This window comes from Equus przewalskii, chromosome 2 (assembly GCF_037783145.1).
Source record: "Equus przewalskii isolate Varuska chromosome 2, EquPr2, whole genome shotgun sequence".
In the NCBI taxonomy this organism is placed as follows: domain Eukaryota; kingdom Metazoa; phylum Chordata; class Mammalia; order Perissodactyla; family Equidae; genus Equus; species Equus przewalskii.
This window is the reverse complement of record NC_091832.1, coordinates 106,472,682-106,494,261: the sequence shown is the minus strand read 5'-3', so window position 1 is coordinate 106,494,261 and position 21,580 is coordinate 106,472,682.

Here is a 21,580-nt window from a genome sequence, read left to right as displayed (position 1 = left end):
TAGGTAATTTACTAATTGGTGGTGGCATAACTATACAAAAGAATAAAAGTGTATATCAATATTGCACAATATGTACAAAAGACCCTTCAAATAGAGTAAAGATTTGAACATAAAAATAAAACAAAAACACCTGTGATAAAATCAAGGAGACTAAAAATACAATTCAAGGGCAAGAAAGACCATCTAATAGCAGAAGACCACAAACTAAAAGGACAGACAATTTTGGCTGTGTATAAAAGCAAAAGTTGAGGTTCTGGTTCAAGATGGCCATGTAGGAAATCCTGAACTCACCTTGAATGAACACAATAAGTCTACTCTTACATATGGAACAATTTCCTATTTTAAAATACCTAAAGGCTGACTGAGTGATGATTACACATCAGGCAAATGAAAAGAAAACCAGTCAAAGTGGGTAGGAGTGGCTGGGACTCAATCTTGCCATAAATCCCACTCCTGGTGCAGCATCCCACAACCAGGATGGAACTTAAAACCCAGAGCTTCTTCCTGAGGAGCGAAGGGTTCAAACCCCACATCAGGCATCCCAACTTTTAAGACATACACTTAGAGACGAGCCCCCAAAACATCTAACTTTGAAAACAGGCAGGGCTCGTGTCCCAAGACCCACAAGACTCTGACAATCTGAGAAACCACTCTTAAAGGGCTCGTGGATTTGGACTCACCAGCCCCAAGGCCCTGCTCGGAGGCAACCAATGGCAATTGTGCCTAGACTTAAGACAAGTAGGCACACTTGCTTATATTAAAGCATATAATGATATGCTTTATAATTTATAATGCCTGAGGGGTAGGCAACTAATTTAGGATATACATCTAGGAGCCTGATGGAATACTCTATGGGAACAGAAGCTGGTGGGCACCATCTTTGTGCTCTCCCTTTGCCATGCTCCAGAGCACCAGAATCTCCTGGAAGGGAGCTTTTATACTTGTCTGGCGCCTGATTTTTGTAGCTGCCACCTAGGGAATGCCTCTTGATCGCCTGGCTCTGGGCGCCAGAAGAGCGTGCATTCCTGGTCCCATGGGAATGTAAGAATCAATGTCAACTAGAAAGGAGCTCATATCCTGTCTGGTACCCCAATTTTTGCTACTGCTGCCAGGGGACACCCCTACTTGCCTGGCTTTGATGGTCAGTGGGGTTTATGCTTGTGAGTCCCACAGGACTGTAACCAATGGAGAAAGAGTTCTTAAACAGCTACCACCCACAGGACATAGCAAAAGGCAATAGACCCAGGAGCCTAGTCTTTCTGTGGAGGAAGCCTATTAGCTAATCATGACTGCAGCCTGAAGGGACGGCTTCTAATTAAACACACATCTTGGGGCTGACTGTAATCCTTTCTAGAGACCTTGAAGGGTAGTCTCTACCTTCATGCTCACCTTCTACCACACTTCAGAGTGCCAGTGTCTCTTGGAGGAGGGCTTTACACACGTCTGGTACCCTGGTTTTTATGTGTGATGCCCCAGCTTTTACAGATGCTGCCCAGGAAACACCCCTTTATCACCTGGCTCTGGTGGTTGAAGGGGCTTTCATTCCTGGGTCCCACTAGACAACGGCAATCAGAGAGATGCCATAGGGCTACCACCACTAGGACACTGCAAAGACAGTGGACTGAAGCACACTCCCCCATCTTTCTGTGAAGGAGGCCTCTTTGCTTATCCTAGAGCTTTGGCCTGAAGGGCAGACTTCAGTTCTGGCACACGTTCAGTGACCTACAAAGCTGCTCTCTAGGAATGTAGGCTGTGGATGCCATCTTGGTGCTCTCCTTCTGCCTTGCTCTAGCTCATTGGTGCCACCCAGGAAAGAGCTTATATACCCATCTGGACCCCTGATCTCTGTGACTGCTGCCCAGGGGACACCTCTAGATTGCCTGGCTCTGGTGGCCAGTGGGGCTTATGCTTTGGGTCCCACAGGACTGTATATATTTGCATACTTTTGAAAGCTGATGCTTGAGTGCCTCCTTCCCAGTTAGCTTGAATGTAGGTGCTAAGATCCTCCCCTTTGGTACTCTGACAGGTCTTGGGCACTTCATCAACTACTAGGAATTGTTAAAAATATATTAGGCTGCTTGGACAAGCATGAAGGGTTGAGAGACAACCAAGAGCTGAGGCAAGTCTGAATGACAAGGTTCATCTCCTATATGAGGCTACTCCTTCAAGACTGGGACAGGTGTTTGTTTTACCTACTACATAGAAACCAAGAGAGAGAGAGTCAAGCAAAATGAAGGAAGAAGGAACTATGTTAAAAAAAAAAAAAAAAAGAACAAGATAAAGTCTCAGAAAAAACCTTAATGAAATGAGAATAAGCAATTTATCTGATAAAGAGATCAAAGTAATGGTCATAAAGATGCTCACTGAACTGAGGAAAAGAATGGATGAACATAGTGAGAATTTTAACAAAGTGATGGAAAATATAAAAAAATACCAAATATAAGTCACATAGCTAAAGAATATAATAAGTGAACCAAAAAACATGCTGGATAGTTTCAACAGCAGACTAAATGAAGCAGAAGACAAGATGAATCAATTCAAAGACAAGGTAGTGGAACTCACCCATTCAGAACAGCAAAAAGAAAACAGAAAAAAAAGTGAAGATAAGTTAAAGGACTTATGGAACAACATTAAACAGATTAATGTTTGCATCATAGGGCTCCAAGAAGATAAAGAGAGAGAGAAAGGGGCAGAAATCTTATTTGATGAAATAATGGCTGAAAACTTTCCTAACCTGGAGAAAGAAATAGACAACCAGATCCAGGAAGCCCAGAGAGTTACAAACAGATCCACATAAATTACAATTAAAATGTCAAAAGTTAAAGACAATGAGAGAATATTAAAAGCAGCAAGAGAAAAATAACTTGTTAAGGGAACTCCTATAAGACTATCACCAGATTTTTTAAGCAGAAACTTTGCAGGCCAGAAGGGAGTGGCATGATGTATTCAAAGTGCTGAAAGAAAAAACTGCCAACCAAGAATACTCTACACAGCAAAGCTGTCATTCAGAAGTAAAGGAAAGATAAAGAGTTTTCCAGACAAGCAAAAGCTAAAGGAGTTCATCATCACTAAACCAGCCTTACAGAAAATGTTGAAGGGACTTCTTTAAGATGAAAAGAAAGGGCATAGATTAGTAATAAGAACACACATGAAAGAATAAATCTCACTGGAAAGGTAAATACATAGTAAAGGTAGTGGATTTAATCACTTATAAAGCTAGTATGAAGGTTAAAAGACAAAAGTAGTAAAAATAACTATGATTATAATCATTAGTTAAGGGATAAACAAGATAAAAAGATGTGAAATGTAACATCAAAAACATAAAATGTGGGATGGGGGAGTAGTAATATTGAGCCTTATGATGGGACCAAATTTAGGTTGCTATCAATTTAAAATAGACTGTTATAAGTTGTTATATGTAAGCCTTGTGGTAACCACAGGGCAAAAACCTATAACAAATACTAAAAAGATAGAGAGAAAGGAATAGAAACATACCACTAAAGAAAGTCATCAAACCACAAAGAACATGAGCAAGAGAAGAAGAAAGGGAACAGAGAGGAACTACAAAAAAAGCCAGAAAAGAATTATCAGGATGGCAATAAACTCATACCTCTCAATAATTATTTTAAATGTAAATGGACTAAATGCTCCAATCAAAAGACACAGAGTGACTGAATGAATTAAAAAAAACAAGACCCATCTGTATACTGCCTATGAAAGACTCACTTAAAATGTAAGGACACACACAGAGTGAAAGCAAAATGATGGAAAAAATATTCCATGTAAATGCAAACCAAAAGAGCTGAGATAGCTATACTTACAGTGGACAAAACAGACTTTAAAACAAAGACTGTAATAAGAGACAAAGAAGGATGGTACATAATGATAAAGGGATCAAGCCAGCAAGAAGATATAACATTTATAAATATTTATGAGCACCTAATTACATAGAGCAAATATTAACAAACCCAAAGGGAGAAATAGCAATACAATAATAGTAGGGGACTTGATTATCCCACTACATCAATGAATAGATCATCCAGACAGAAAATCAATAAGGAAATATTGGCCTTACATGATGCATTAGACCAGATGGACCTAACAGATATTTACAGAACATTCCACCCAGAAACAACAAAATACACATTCTTCTCAGAAGCACATGGAATATTTTCCAGGATAGATCATATGCTAGGCCACAAAACAAGTCTTAATAAATTTAATAAGATTTAAATTATATCAAGCATCTTTTCTGACCACAATGGTATGAAACTAGAAATCAATTACAAGAAGACAACTGGAAAACTCAGTAGGAGATTAAACCACATCCTACTGAACAACCAATGGGTCAAAGAAGAAACCAGAAGAGAACTTAAAAAATACCTTGAGACCAATGAAAATGGAAATATAACATACCAAAATTTATGGGATGCAGCAAAAGCAGTCCTAAGAGGGAAGATCACAGTGATAAATGCCTACTTCAAGAAACAAGAAAAGTCTCAAATAAACAACCTAACTCTTCACCCAAAGGAACTAGAAAAAGAAGATCAAACAAAGCCGAAAGCTAGTACAAGGAAAGAAATAACAAAAGATTAGAGCATATATAAATAAAAAAGAAATTAAAAAGACAATAGGAAAGGTCAATGAAATGAAGAGCAGGTTCTATGAAAAGATAAACAAAATTGACAAAACTTTAGCTAGACTCACCAAGAAAAAAGAAAGGACTCAAATAAAATCAGAAATAAAAGAGATGTTACAACTGATAAGACAGAAATACAAAGGATTATAAGAGACTACTATGAATAATTATACACTCACCAATTGGACAACATATAAGAAAATTCCTAGAAACATACAACCTATCAAGACTAAATCATGATAAAAACAGAAAATCTGAACGGTAATTACTAATAAGGAGATTGAATCAGTAATCAAAAACCTCCCAACAAACAAAAGTCCAAGATCAGATGGCTTTACTGGTAAATTCTACCAAACATTCAAAGAAAAATTAAGACCAATCCTCAAAACTCTTCCAAAAAATAGAAGAGGAGGGAACTCTTCCAAACTCATTTTATGAGGCCAGCATTACTCTGATACCAAAACCACACAAGGACGCCAGAAGAAAAGAAAATTACAAGCCAATACCCCTAAGGAACATATGGATGCAAAAACCCTCAACAAAATATTAGCAAAACATATTCAACAATACATTAAAAAGATCATACGCCATGATCAAGTGGGATTTATTGTTGGGATGCAAAGATGGTTCAACATCTGCAGATCAGTTAATGTGATAGACCACATTAACAAAATGAAAAGTAAAAATCATATGATCATCTCAATACATGCAGAAAAGGCATTTGGCAAATCTCAATATCCATTTATGATGTGAGGGAACATACCTCAACATAATAAAGGCCATATATGACAAGCCCACAGCTAACATCATACTCAGTGGTGAAAAGCTGAAGCTTTTCCCCTTGGATCAGGAACAAGACAAGGATACCCACTCTTGCCAATTTTATTCAGTATAGTATTGGAAGTCCTAGCCCATATCAATTAAGTAAGAAAAAGAAATAAAAGGAATGCAAATTGGTAAAAAAAAAAAAAAAAAAAAAGAAGAAGAAGTGCAACTGTCAGCATGTGCAGAGGACATGATATTACATAGAGAAAGCCCTGAAGACCATCAGAAAACTATTAGAACTAATCAACAAATACAGCAAAGTTGCAGGATACAAAATCAATATTCAAAAATCTGTTGTGTTTCTATATGTTAATAAAGAACTATCAGAAAGAGAAATTGAGAAAACAATTGCATTTACAATTGCATCAAAAGAATAAAATACCTAGGAATTAATTTAACTAGGGAGGTGAAAGAATTGTATATTGAAAACTGCAAGAAATTGAAGAAGACACAAATAAATAGAAAGATATTTCATGCTCATGTATTGGAAGAATTAATATTGTTAAAATGTCCATTCAATGCAATCCCTATCAAAATTCCAATCACATTTTTCACAGAAATAAAACAAACAGTTCTAAAATTTTTATGTAACCACAAAAGACCCCAAATAGCTAAAGCAATCTTGAGAAAGAAGAACAAAGCTGGAGGCATCACAATTCCTGATTTCAAACTATATTACAAAGCTAGAGTAATCAAAACAGTATGGTACTTGCATGAAAACAGACACACAGGCCAATGGAACAGAGCCCAGAAATAAACCCACATATATATGGTCAATTAATTTTTGACAAAAGAGTCAAGAATATATAATGGCAAAGGACAGTCTCTCTTCAATAAATGATGTTGGGAAGATTGGACAGCCACATGCAAAAGAATGAAACTGGACCACTATCTTACACCATCCACAAAAATTAAATCAAAAGGGATTAAAGACTTGAACATAATACCTGAAAACCTAAAACTCCTAGAAGAAAACAGGTGGTAAGCTTCCTTGACAATGTCTCAGTGATGGTTTTTTTAATCTGACACCAAAAGCAAAAGCAAGAAAAGGAAAAATAAGTAAGTGGGACTACATCAAACTAAAAAGCTTCTGCACAGCAGAGGAAACTATCAACAAAATGAAAAGGCAACCTACTGAATGGGAGAAAATGTTTGCAAATCATATATCTGATAAGGGTTTTATATTTTATATATTTACACAATATATAAAGAACTCTAGGATTTCTATTTCTTTATTGTTGTTGTTTTGATGGTTGCTATTTCTTTGTCAAACTTCTCATTTTGTTCACTCATGGTTTTCCTAATTTCATTTAGTTCTGTCTGTGTTTTCCTGGAGTTCACAAAACTTATGTAAATGGATTATTCTGAATTCTTTGTCAGTTCATAGACCTGCATCTCTTTAGGGTCAGTTATTGGAGCTTTATTAGTTTCCTTTGGCGGTGTCATATTTACCTAATTTTTCATGATCTTTGATTATTTACATTGGTATCTGTGCATTTGAGTAATCAGACTCCTCTTCTAGACTTTACAGGTTTGCTTTTATGTATGTATATTTTTTAAAAACCAAGCTCATAGACACGGAGAACAGATTAGTAGCTGCCAGCGGTGGGGGTTGGGGAGAAATTATTTTTTTAGGTTAAATAAATTGAATTAAAAAATAATAAAAGGGAAAGTTTAGTACAGTAAAAAAAATACTATAAACAAAGTACAATCATGCACTGCATAACAACATTTCAGTCAACAACAGACTGTATATATGATGGTGGTCCTGGACGAAAGATTAGTACCACATAGCCTATGCGTGTGGTAGGCTATACCATCTAGATTTGTGTGAGTACACTCTATCATGTTCGCACAACAATGAAATCACCTAATGACGCATTTCTCAGAACGTATCCCCATCATTAAGTGACACATGACTGTAATCTAAAAACGATATACTTGGAAAAAAAATGTGAAACATGCATGGCAACAGAGTTAATATCTACATTATACAATACGCTTATTACAAATTGACATATAAAACCCCCAAATAATGTAATAGAGAAAAGTAGGCAAAAGATATGAAACAGCAAGTCCAAATAGCTACATTGTGTGTGAAAAATGCTGAGTCAGGAAAACACACAATAAAGTAACAGTGAGCTATCACTTTTACCCGTCAGATGGATAAAGACTTACACGTGTAATAAAGCTACTAGCAGGGATTTGGAGAAAGGTACCCTCTTTAATTGCTGAGGAAACTGTGAGCTGTAATACTCTTTTCAAAAAGCCATTTAGCAATATCTATAACATTTAGACTACATATCGATTTTGATCCAGCCATCCCATTTCAGGCACTCTACCTTATGATAATCAAACACCTGGTAGAAAAGGACATATATATATATATATATATATATATATATATACACACAAGGATGTTTATTGCAGCACTGTTCATAGTGACAAAAAATGGGAAACAAAATGAATGCCCATAAATAGTTGAATAAATTACTCATATTTTTAAACATGATATAGCCATTAAGTATATAGAATTCATAGAACTATGAGTTTGAAGGATTCGCCAGGAATTACTGGTAAGAAAAGCAATATGTAAGAAGCATATGCAATGTAATCTCCTCCTTTAAAAACAATGACAAGAAAAACCACTACATCCTTATTTGAAGAGGAAAATATAGAAAAATTGGGCTGTCAATGTTGACTATGGGGATGGGAGAATTTCCTAAGGGAGGAAAGAAGAGGAAGCAGAAAAGAGTGATGAAAGCCAAACAGAAAAGGCAGGGGCAGCATTTAAAGGTATGTTCAAAATGATCACACACCTGCTGAGTGCAAACTTCTACATATGTGTGTTCATGTTTAAAGATATTAACAAATTCGATAAAATGAAAAGAATAGTAATGAAAAAGAAATTCCAGTTCCCATATAAAAAGGGAGGAATAAAGTGCTTTTACTCCACAGTTGCTTCTAGCAGTTTCATCCACAGTAATAAGCCTTATAACCCATCCTTCCGAGCGTGTTTAGTGTAGTATAGTTTAAACCCCTTCCTCTCATGCGCGAGCTGGAGAACCTGAGGCAACTTACCCAACCTCTCTGAACTCAGGGATAGTCATTAAAATGGAGCTGAAAGTATCTTTCTTACAGAAAAGTGCTGCCAAGTAGCAGAAAATATTTACACAAGTCACTTCCTTCAGTACCCGGTTGGCCTAGTGTTTGCAGAATTCCAAATTAGCCATTGGAAAATTTTAATGGTGACTTTTAATTTCCCCAGCCACCTGTTTCCTACTCAAAGACCTCAAGTTAGCTAGCAAAGAGCATCAAGTTATGTTTATAACAAGCCCTTAAAGAGATCAAATTAGCTTGAGTGCCTTATTAAAAAGTCACTAGTAATAGACTAAAGAGTCACATACGTTAAAATTTTCAAATACGTCATTTCAAAGCAGACAGAAAATGTTTTTGAACAATGAGACAGACCACCAGGAAATTAAACTGCACAACAACTACAATTAGAGTAACACAAAATGATGAAACATTCACATAGTAAAACAGGAAATCCAGACATACCACAGAGAACAATAAAAATACTCATCTCTCTACTGAAAGGTTTTGCAAAGATGTTCTAAACATGTATAATTGTCTTACAGAGCCGTAGTAAGGGAAACATTCTGTTTATTCGGAAAGGCACAAATCTGTTCTCAAAAGCCTGCAATTAACTCTTCTCTTGTTTCTACTTGCAATTCCCTACTTCATTCTTAATTATTCCTTTACTGTATAACCACGAAAGAAAGATAGCTTTCTTCTTCCTATATTTCTTCTTAATGTTCGTGCTGTTCCAGTATTGCTTTAGTTTATTACAGGCATATGCTGCATAATGATCTTTCAGTCAAAGAAGGACTGCATATATGACGGTGGTCCCATAAGATTATACCATATAGCCTAGGTGTGTAATAGGCTATACCATCTAGGTTTGTGTAAGTACACTGTAAGATGTTCACACAACGATGAAATCACCTAATGACACATTTCTCAGAACATACCCCTGTCATTAAGTGACACATGACTGCATTATTAATCGTCCGCTGCTATTACGCATGCTCCCTGACACTCATAGTTCTTCCAGAGAACAAGCTGTGCAGCCCTTTGCTATTCTTCTGTTACCATTCTAGACTCTAAAATAGGTTAATTGTGGTGAAATTACTTTGTGCATTAGTCTTTTCTTCTCATTTTATGCCAACAAAATAAATTCTCAGAAATCAGAGTTCATAATTATATAAAAGAGACATTTTTATGAGTATAGCTTTCATCAACTAAATGACTCTCAGTTTATTAAAAGTCTATGTCAAGAGATAAAAATCAAAAGAGAATAAAGAGAAAAAAATGATAATAACAGAATAAGCAGGTTCTTGCTAACCAAAGCTTGAAACAAAAATATAGCAGAAACCTAAGATGGTAAATAAACATATATCACTTAAGTCAAATACAATTTAATACACTAACTCTAGTTTTATTAGACTTGCAGAGATACAAATATTTATTTATTGACTTACTAATTTTATTAATTAATTATTTTACGTCTAGTCCTATTTATTATTTCTTTCTCTGCTGAACCTGAACCTTTTTCTACGTTACAGAAGATGGTTTGTCCTGAACATCACAATTTCCTCAACTACTGGTGGATTTTACATTTTTCACTGATAAATGAGTGATGCATGTTGAAAATGGTTTCTGGTTGTCCAAAGAATAGAAAAGGATACACCTACACCTAAGGTTAAAGGTTGAATTGTGTCTCCCAAAAAGATATGTTGAAGTCCTAACTTCCAGAAGATCCGTGAATGTGACCTTATTTGGAAATAGGGTCTTTGCAGATGTAATCAAGTTAAGATGATTAATACACTGGATTCGGGTGTGTCTTAATGCAATGACTAGTGTTCTTTTAAGAAGAGAGAACTTGGACACAGAGCCACACAAAGAAGAATACCATGTGATGATGGCGGCTGCGATTGGAGTTATGCATCTACAAGCCAAGCAACACCAAGGACAGCTGGCAATGGCTAGAAGCTGGAAGAGTCAAACAAGGCTTCCTTCCCTAGAGACTCCAGAGAGAGCACCGCCCAGAGCAGCCTCCAGAACTGTGGGACAGTGTATTTCTGTTGTTTTAAATCAGCCAGTGTGTGATATTTGTTACGGCAGCCCTGGGAAAGAAATACACCACTAACTTACTCATTGTTTCCAACAACATTTACAAGAACTGAGGCAGGCAGGGCTTTCAAATAACCACAAACATATAGAAACATTAGAGAAATTTTTGAAAGAAAAATCAAGATACAGCAAAACTCCAAAGGAAGAAAAGACACATCTCAGGGCAAGAAAGGAATTGGGAAATCAGGCTAGAAATGAACCTTGATAGAGATTTGAGCATGGGAATTTGAAGAAGGGGTCAGGTTTTAATACCAGAGATACATTTGAAAAAACAATGATATAAAACATTTACACATGAAAAATATAATCGTTAAAATTTTAAATTTCAGTGAGTGGGTTAAATAGTAGATTAGACTCTACTGGAGAAAGAATCTGGATCTTGAAAATAGATCTAAAACAGCCCCAAAGAATGCAGCACAGAGAGATGTGGAATATAAAACATTGCTAAAATTCACAACAAACATTCTTTTTCCTCCATCCATTCTGTACAACACCAAGTATATATTTCTATAGATACATATACATCATACATAATATATATACATCTATATAAATACATATATGTATATATGTATTTATTTTAATGCACATAGATGTACGTGTATCTTTGTGTATATGTATACATAAACATTTGTGTATACACATACACACATGAATTTTCTAGAATTGAAGAAAGGTGTGAATCTTCTGATTGAAAAATCTATCCTAAAACAAGAGTAAGATACATAATAACCAATTTATTCTTGGACTTATTGCAGTGAAAAGGCAAAGCTCTAACATCAGAAAAAGCCAGATTACTAACAAAAGAATAACAATTAGACTGTCATCCAATTTGCAAGCAGCAACAATAGATGTCAAAAAACAGTGTAATAATATCTTTAAAGTGCTGAAAGAAAATAGCCATCAACCTGCAATTGTGTGCCAGGATGAACTATCAACCGAGAACTACGGCAAAGACATTTCCAGACAAAAATTGAGAGTATTAACCGCTCACCCAACCTCACCACAATCAATAAACAAGTTATTTTGTAGTAAATAGGAATTGAAGCAAGGAGAAAGTGACATGCAGGAAGCAACAATGATGAAAGACATTGTTAAACATGCTATTATGCCTAAGAGAGCATCCCCTAGAAAATAATAGCAATTGTAATGACTCTCATGATTGAGCATTAAAAACAAGGTAGAACTAAAATGCTATGCAGCAACAGCCTCATAGATGGGAGAGGGAATTGGAGTAACATATTTCCAATGTACTTGAATTATTCAAGAGGGGACCATAGATACTGATTGATTTTAAACTTTAGACAAGTAGGCACATTGAAGAATTTGAGTAGCTCCTAAAAATAAAATGAGTGTACACCTTCAAAAATAATTGTGGGGGAAAATTTGATTATCTAATAGTAAACAGGAAAGGGAAAAAAATGCACAGAATAGAACTTTGCAAAGGAAAAAAGAAGATTAAGATAAAGCTAATATAAAAGAGACCTACCTCAACTAAAAAACAAGAGAAGCAATGAAAGAAAAAGCTATAACAGGCAACTACTAATCAAAATAAGTTAGCACATTAATATTAAAATAGACTTTAAGATAAAAAGTACTGTTGAATTTGGAGTGGACAGACTCCAAGATGCCCCCCTCTCCATGATCCCTGCCTCCTGATATCCACACCTTTGTGTAATTCTCTCCCCCTCCATGTGGATGGGATGTGTGACTTGCTTCTAATGAATAGAATATGATAAGGGTGAAGGGATATTACGCTCATGATCATGTATCATTATATAAGTCTTCCTTTTACTAGCAGATTCACTCTAGAGATTCTCCCTGCCAGCTTGATGAAGTAAGAAGCCATGTTGGGAAAGCCCACATGGCAAGGAACTGTGGGCCACCTTCGGGAACTTCTAACAGCCCACAGCCAGCAGGAAGTCGGAGTCCTCAGACCTATAACTACAACGAAATGGATTCTACCAACAACCAGCGTGGACGTGGAAGAATATTTTCCCCGGTCAAGCCTCCAGAGGAGAATGAGCTTGGTCAACACCCTGACTGCAGCCTCATGAGATCCTAAGGAGAGAATTGAACTAAGCCATCCCTGAACTCCTCATCCACAGAAGCTGTGGGATAAAAATGTGTGTCATGTAAATTGGTTATGCAATAATAGGAATCTATTACAAATCTGAATTAGGTCATTACTTCATGATAAAAGAAGCAATCCATTAGAAGATATAATAATCTTGAACTAAAATGAACTTAAGAACCTCTAAATATATGAGACAAAGATTGACAGAATTACTATGAGAACTTGATAAATCCACAAATATAGTGAAAAATTTTGACACACTTCTCTTAGAAATATATATAGCAAAGAAGAAAAGATTAGTTAAGACTGGTAACAAGTTTGATTTATGAATATAGACAGATTCTACCTCCAATAGAGAACATGTATTTTCAAAGACGTGGATTATTTACTTTTCTTCTGAAAATTTTAAGATTTACTTTCTTAGCAACTTTCAAACACGCAATACAGTATTACTAATTATAATCACCATGCTGTACATTGCATCCCAAGACTTATTTATTTTATAACTGAAAGTTTGTGCCTTTTGACCACCTTCACTAAGCTTTCCCTCCCCCGACCCCTGCCTCTGGCAAGCACCAACCTGTTCTCTGTATCGATGTGTTTTGTTTTTTAGATTCCACATGTAAGTGAGATCACAAGATATTTGTCTTTTTCCGTCTAACTTATTTCACTTAACATAAGGCCCATCTGTGTTGTCACAGATGTCAGGATTTCCTTCTTTTTTATAGTTGAATAATGTGCCGGTGTGTGTTTGTGTATTGTGTGTATATATACATATTTTCTTTATCCATTCATCTATTGATGGACACTTAGGTTGTTTCATATCTTGAATTCCCATGTATTGTAAATAATACTGCAATGCATATGGCAGTGCAGATATCTTTTTGAGTTAGCGTTTTCAGTCTGTGTGTGTCTACATCTGAAGTGAGTCTCTTGTAGGCAGCATAAAAATCAGTTGTGTTTTTTTATCCGTTCAGCTACTCTATATCTTTTGATTGGAGAATTTAGTCCATTTATATTTAAAATAATTATTATAGATATGGACTTATTGCCATTTTTGTTATGTGTTTTCTGGCTATTTTGTCAGTCCTTTATTCATTTCTTCTTCTCTTGCTCTCTTCCTTTGTGATTTGATGATTTTCTGTAGCTTATGCATGAATTCTTTTCTCTTTGTCTTTTGTGTATCTACAATGGGTTTTTGCTTTGTGGCTGCTATGAGGCTTACATAAAGCAAATTATATTTATAACAGTCTATTTTAAGTTGATAATTTAAATTTGAATGCATTCTAAAGCTCTACATTTTTCCTCCCTCCTCCCACATTTTATGTTTTTGATGTCACAACTTTTTAAACATTGTGTATCCATTAATGTACTGCAGGCATACCTTATTTTATAGCACTTCACTTTATTGTACTTTGCAGATATTGTATTCCTTACAAGACTCTTCACCAGCAAATAGATTACAACTTGCTGAAGGCTCAGATGATGGTTATCAATTTTTAGCAATAAAGAATTAACTAAGGAGTGTGCATAGTTTTTAGATATACTACTACCGCACACTTAATAGACTACAGTGTAAACGTAATTTTTATATGTACTGGGAAACCACAAAGTTCATGTGACACTTTATTGCAATAATCACTTCATTGTGGTGGTTTGGAACCAAATCCTCAATATCTCCAAGGTATACCTATATTATAGCTAGTTATTTTTACTACTTTTGTCTTTTAACCTTATACTACATTGATAAGTGATTGACCCACCACCTTTACAACATTAGATTATTCTGAATTTTATGATGTATTTACCTTTACCAGTGAGATTTATACTTTCATTTGTTTTCCTTTTACTAATTAGTGCTTTGTCATTTTAGCTTAAAGACTTCCTGTTAACATTTTTTGTAAGGCTGGTCTAGTGCTGATGAATTCTTTCATTTTTCGCTTGTCTAGAAAACTTTTTTCTCTTCTTCAGTTATGAAGGACAACTTCGCCAGGTAATTACTTCTTAGTTGGCATTTTTTTCCTTTCAGCACTTTGAATATATTATGCCTCTCCTTTCTGGCCTGTGAAGTTTCTGCTGGAAAATCTGGTGATAGTCTTGAGGGGGTTCCTTTGTACATAACGACTTGTTTTTCTATTAATGCTTAATATTCTTTCCTTGTCTTTAAGATTTGACAATTTAACTATAGCCATCCTTCAGTATCTATGAGGGATTGGTTCCAGGACCCCCTCAAAGATACTGAAATCCACAGACATTCAAGTTCCTTAGTAGCCCTTGGCATCGGAGGGTTCCACATCTGCAGATTCACTCAACTGCGAATTGTAAATATACTGCACAATTCATAACTGACTGAATCTGCAGATGTGGAACTTGTGGATACAGAGGGCCAATTGTATGACATGTCCTAAAGTTGATCTCTTTGGGTTCATCATTTTGGAACTCTTTGAGCATCTTGCATCTAGACGTCTGTTCCTTCCCCAGCTTAGAGAACTTTTCAGCCATTATCTTCAAAAAAGTTTTCTGCTGCTTTCCCTCTTTTTTTGGGATCTTAATAATGTGGATATTGGTCTGCTTGATGTTGTCCCATAAGTTCCTCAGCTATTTTCACTCTTTTTTTTCTTTCATTCTTTTTTTTTCTTTTTTTTGCTGCTCTGATTGCATGAATTCCACTGCCCTGTCTTCAAGTCTGCAGATCCTTCCTTCCACTTCACCAAGTGTGTTGTTGACCCCTCTATTGTATTTTTCAGTTTAGTTCTTGTATTCTTCAGTTTTCTGGTTTCTGTTTGGTACCTTCTTGTATTTTTCATCTCTTTGATGAAATTATCACTGTGTTCATGCATTGTTCTCCTAACCTTGGTGAGCATCTTTATGACGACTATTTTGAACTCTTTATCGGGTAAACACTTATCTCCATTTCCTGAAGGTATTTTTCTGATGCTTTATCTTTTCTTTCACTTGGAATGTATTCCTTTGTTCCTTCATTTTCGTTGACTCTCTGTGTTGGTTTCTATCCATAAAACAGCCTCCTCTCCAAGTCTTGTAGGAGTGGCCTTGTGTAGATGAGTCTTATTATTTAACCCTGCCCTAGCTCTTGATTGTCTCTCAAGCCTTTGTCATTGTCCAAGCAGCCTTCTTTGTTCTTAGTTGTTCCAAGTAGTTGAGGGTGTGTCAAGACTTGTCAGTATCCCAAAGGGGAGGATCTCAGTCAGCACCTAGATTCAGGCTGAATGGAAGCTAGATCCTCAGGCGGCAGCTTTTGAAGCATGGAAATATGCCTCTTTTAGGAGAAGACTGGAAGATGTGAGTTTCTGTCTGCAAAGATCTCTGGGGTAATAGCCAGTTCAGAACTGTTTTTTCGGTGCTGCCCTGTTGAATCCATGAACAAAGCCCCACTGGCCACCTATCAAGGGATCAAGGCTCTCAAGGGATGTGGCCTCTGGGTAATAGCCACAAAAGCTGGGTTGCAAGGTGTGTGCACGAGCTTATTTCTGGGAGACACTGGTGACCTGGAGAGATGCAGAGGGAGAACACAAAGATGACACCCACTGGTCTCCAGAGAAGATTACAGTCAGCTCCTAGATATATGTTTAATTGGGAGCTTGCTCCTCAGGCCACAGCTATGAAAATAAGCTAATTGGTTTCTTTCATGAAAACACTGAATGTTTCTGTCTTGTGCCTCTAGGCTGTGCTCTGGGGGTAGCCAGTTAAGAACTCTTTCTCTGTGTTACATTTGTGGATCCCACAGGACTGTAGGTCCCACTGGCCACTAAAGCCATGCAGTCAAGGAGCATCTCCTAGGAAGCAGCTGCAAAGACGGGGGCACCAGACATGTACACAAGCTACTTTCTGAGAGATACTAGCAACCTGGAGCAAGTAGAAGGAGAGCACAAAGATGGCGCATACCAGCCGCCTTGGTCTTTGGAAAGTATTTCAGTAGGCCTCTAGATGTGTGTTAAATTAAAAGCCTGCCCCTCAGACCAAAGCTTTAAGAACAGTGAATAGACTCTTTCACTGAAAGACTTGGCACATTTCAGTTGGCTGCCTCTGGCTGTGCCCTGCTGGGTATAGCCACAGTGAGTCTGTGTGAGCCCTTTAAGAACTATTTCTCAGCTCTCTATAGCCTTGTGGGTCTTGTGGACACAAGCCCCATTGGCTTTCAAATTTAGATGTTTTGGAGGCCCATTATTCAGGTGCAGGTCTTAAAAGTTGGGGTGCCAGAGGTAGGGTGCAAACATTTTGCTCCTCAGGAGAAGCTGTGAGTTGCAAGTTCCCTCCTGATTGTGGGTCACTGTGCCAGAGTGGAGTTTATGGTGAAATTGTGTCTTAACTGCTCCTACTCATTTTAATGTGGGATTTTTCTCATTCACTCAATGTGTGGGAGTCACTCAACTACCTTTTGGAAATCTTTCAGAGGGAATTGTTCCATAATTGTAGATTGAACCTGTCCATGGGACAAGATGAGTTAAAGATCCTCTGATGTTGCCATCTTGAACCAGAACTTTAGTTTATTTATTAAAATTTACTATATGCAAGGCCACAATCACATCAACACCAAAGAGTCAATATCATACAGAATACATTCTCTGACTAAATAATTCAGTACAATTATAAAGAAATAAATAATATCAAACACCTATTAGTTAGAAACTAAATAAACTTTTGAATAGAGCTTAAGTTCATTAATGAAACCTAGTGAAAATTACAAAATATTTAGAATTGAATGCCAACAAAGGAATTCACAGTATACAAGAAAATGTGTAATGCAATAATAAATTGTTATTTCTAGGGAAATATATAGTCATAATTGCATTATTATAAAAGAAGAAAGACAAAATTAATGAGCTAAGTGATCAACTCAGAAGTTCAGAAAAAAGTACAGGAGAGTAAAGTCAAATTAATGGAACTAAATAATAAAGAATAAATATTAATAAAATAGAAAACAAATATATAATAGAGAGGCTAAGCCAAACCCAAGCTACTCCTTTGAAAACATTAATAGAATAATAAGTCCTCTGGCAAAGCCAACCAATAAAGAGAGAAAGAGAGAGAGTGCAAGCAAGAAAGTAACAAATATAAATTATCAGGGTAAAAAAATTAAATACACAGAGTATACATTTTTTAAATGTAAGATAATACTATAAACATCTTTATGCCAATACATTGAAAACTTAAACTTTCAATAAAGTGATTCATTTTCTAGAGAAATAAAACTAAGGAAAATTCAAGATGAAAAAAATTTAAAAACCCAAAACTTTTAAATATTTTAACTCAGGTGTCAAAACTCAAAGTACCCAAAGCACCAGATCCCAAAATTTTTGTAGGTAAATTTTTTAGTATATTATTGCCAAAAGTGCCAACCAACCTCGATTTAAAAAGAAGGTTGAGAAGGCTGCTTAGCTCACATAGAGAGCATATTTTCCAATGCCCTCTTCACTTATGGCCACAAGGGAGAAGAAAGGATCTCCCCAGTGGCAGAGCCAATAGCAAGGAGAACATTTGACTGAGGAGCTAATCCCAGGGAAAGGAGCAGGGGCCTAATCAAGGAATATAATCCTTGCCACCTGTCTAAGTCTGTCTGTGCTGCTATAACAAAAACAACATAGACTGGGTGATTATAAACAAAAGAAATTTATTTCTCACAGTTCTGGAGGCTGGGAAGTCCAAGATCAAGGCTCTGGCAGATTCAGTGTCTGGTGAAAGCCTCCTTCTTGGTTCATAGGGGACCATGTTCTCACTGTGTCCTCACATGGAGAAAGGGGAAAGAGAGCTCTCTGGGCCTCTTTTATGGAGGCAGTAATCCCATTCATGAGGGTTCTGCCTTCATGACCTAATCACTTCCAAAAGCCCCATCTCCAAATGCCATCAGATTAGGGATTAGGTTTCAACATATGCATTTTGCAGGAGGGACACAAACATTCAGTCTATAGCACCACCTTTCCCCAGCAGGATTTCAGAAGTGCTATGGCACCAGGCCTGCTCTGTGCCTCTCATTCCTCTGCTTCCCAAATGGGTGTGATCATCTTCTTTCTATTTCACCACCGGAGATGGGGGTCAGATTGTAATCTTTTTGGTTCGTGGGTCTTTGCATCCAAAGGAAGTACCCAGACTCAATATGTGGACTTTGACCTTAATGCTGTGATTGGATAAGACTTTTGTGTTGTCTTCCTCGGACCGGGAATTAAGTATATTTTACCTGCAGAAGTAAGGGAATGAATATTTGTGACAAAAAGCATGCACTGAGGTAGACTGTATTATTGCTGTCAAATATTCACACTCTACCCTTTAGCCCCATGGGTAGAATATATTGCCCTGCCTCGCTGATATTGATCTTGACCACACTTTGGCCTACAGAATGAGATCAGAGGCTTTAAACGCAATTATATGGTTCACTCTGGCATTTCTGGCTCTTCCTCTCTGCTGTAAGTTGGAATGTTCCACACAGGAACTTCTCCCTTAGCCTGGATCCAGAATGAGAAAACACATGGAGAAGACCCCACTCTCTCCCCGTAGCTTAGCCTGAGCTGTGAGCTGAGCCACAGTTAACCTACCGTCCACACGTAACGGGAGCATGAGTAAGTATTTGGGGTTTTAAGACGGTGAGATTTTGGAGTTGTTGTTAACCCAGAATAACCTGGCGGAGTTGACGAATACAATCAGTTCTGAAATCAATTTGCTTATATAATAATATTGGCAAAATAATAAAATAGTAAATTTGAAGATGTACATATCTTAAGATTCACTGATTCCACTTGAAATTATGGACCCTAGAGAAACTCCCATACATGAGCACAAAGAGATGTTGAAGTTTGTTTATAAGAGCTAAAAAATTATAAAGAATGTAATCATCAATAAGGGAATGGGTACATATGTTGTAGCATATTTATACATGGGATACTATACAAAAGTTAAAATGAATAAATTGGGTCTAATCAAATTAATGTAAATCTCCAAAACATAATGTGTGGAAAAAAAGTTGCTAAAGGATAGGTATGATACCATTTATAATAAAGTTTTAAACACACAACAGTTCTGAATATCATGTATTGCTACATATATATATTAAAATGTAAGAAACATGAATGTAAGGGTACACCACCTTCAGGAGAGTAGCTGCCTTTGGAGAGGAAAGGAGAAGTGAGATCAGGAAAAGATTCAAAGAGAACTTCAACTACATCAATTCTTTCTTTCAAAAATGTGAAATCTCAACGACAAAATGTTAACATTTGTTTAAAACTAGATCTTAGGGACCTATTATTTTCTGAACATTTCTGTATATTTCATTAGGAAAGTCTTTGTTGGATCTGATGCTCATTTCATGTCATATGATTTTGAAATCTTCTCTCCCAAAACAATTGCTTAGCTGTTTGTATACCCGTTCTGCCTTCATTATACTATTAACATCAAAGATGATGGTTGTTATATTGGGCAAGGAGGCAACGTGGATAATGAAAATATTGTGTGCTCTGAACTCAAGGCAGCCTGAGCTAGACTCTTGGTTCTAACAGTGTGCAAATAGCTAAACTTTCTGTGCCTTGGTTACTATCCCCTAACACTGCAATTAGGATAGGAGAAAGTACTCACCACATTAAAAGCAGTTAGAAAATAACAATAATTAGGTGACAATAATAATATCTAACATAAATTGAATGCTTCTTTCATGCTGGACACTCTTTCAAGCACTTAGGATGGATTACTCTCTACTCAACATTTATTTCCATTTTGTAGATCAGGGAACTGAGAAGCAGAGAAGTCAGCCATGTGCCCCCAGTGATTTACACAACACTGTTGCATTACTTCTTGGAATACCCTAGATGGCCCTAAAACAGTAAAGAAATGAATAGACCTCCCCCCAAAATGCTCTATGATAAAAATAACCCAACTTATGCACATTTATTGCAATACCTAGGAGCTCAGAAGACATTGATCTAAAGACGTCCTTGGGATAAATAATACATTCTACGCTGTTTGTTGAGGCCTCCTGAGCGAACTTACAGGGCCCTACACGTGTTAGTGTTTCAATAAATGTAAACGAAAGGATTGATTATACATTGACAGAGGATGGAAGGTGAAATTAATATCTGCTTACAGTATGTAATTGAGAAGAAGGCACACAAGACCAGATTTCTTGGACTAACAAAATGAACCTTAGGTTAATCGTTTTCTCTTTTGCTTAGTTTTGTCTTATGGCACATGGTAGTGACAAGTCCAGCAAACAGTTGTCATTCCAGCACACACACAAAAAGTCTAAGACGGTCTCTTTAACTTATTTGAGCTATTTTATATCCCATTTTTGCAATTTGTCTTCACACCAAGTCTGTCTAACTTGATGATATTATTCTTTCATGGAATGCTGACGTTTAAAATAATGGCTCAATTATATTAACCTACAGCATGTTCAATAAAAATTGTTTGAGGGCTGGTCCCATGGCATAGTGGTTAAGTTTGGCATGCACTTCTGGCAACCCAGGTTCCCTGTTTGGATCCCAGGCATGGACCTACACCACTCATCAGCCAGGCTGAGGCAGCGACCCACATATAAAGTGGAGGAAGATTGGCACAGGTGCTGGCTCAGGGCTAATCTTCCTCAAACAAAAATTGTTTGGAAGAAAAAAATGCCATACCTTTGTTAAACAAAATTCAACTAAGTAAACTTGAAGATCTAATTGGGTTTATTTAATGATTCATGCATGCGGCAGCGTCCCATCTTAGGAGAGAGAAAGGAGCTCTGAGGAGCTGTACAAAATGGAAATCTTTTACAGATAGAAAGGGGCAGAAAAAGGAAGTTTCTAGCTAAGAGTGGATTGGCAAGATTACCTTTCTTTGGGGGAGTGTGGCTGTCTGGC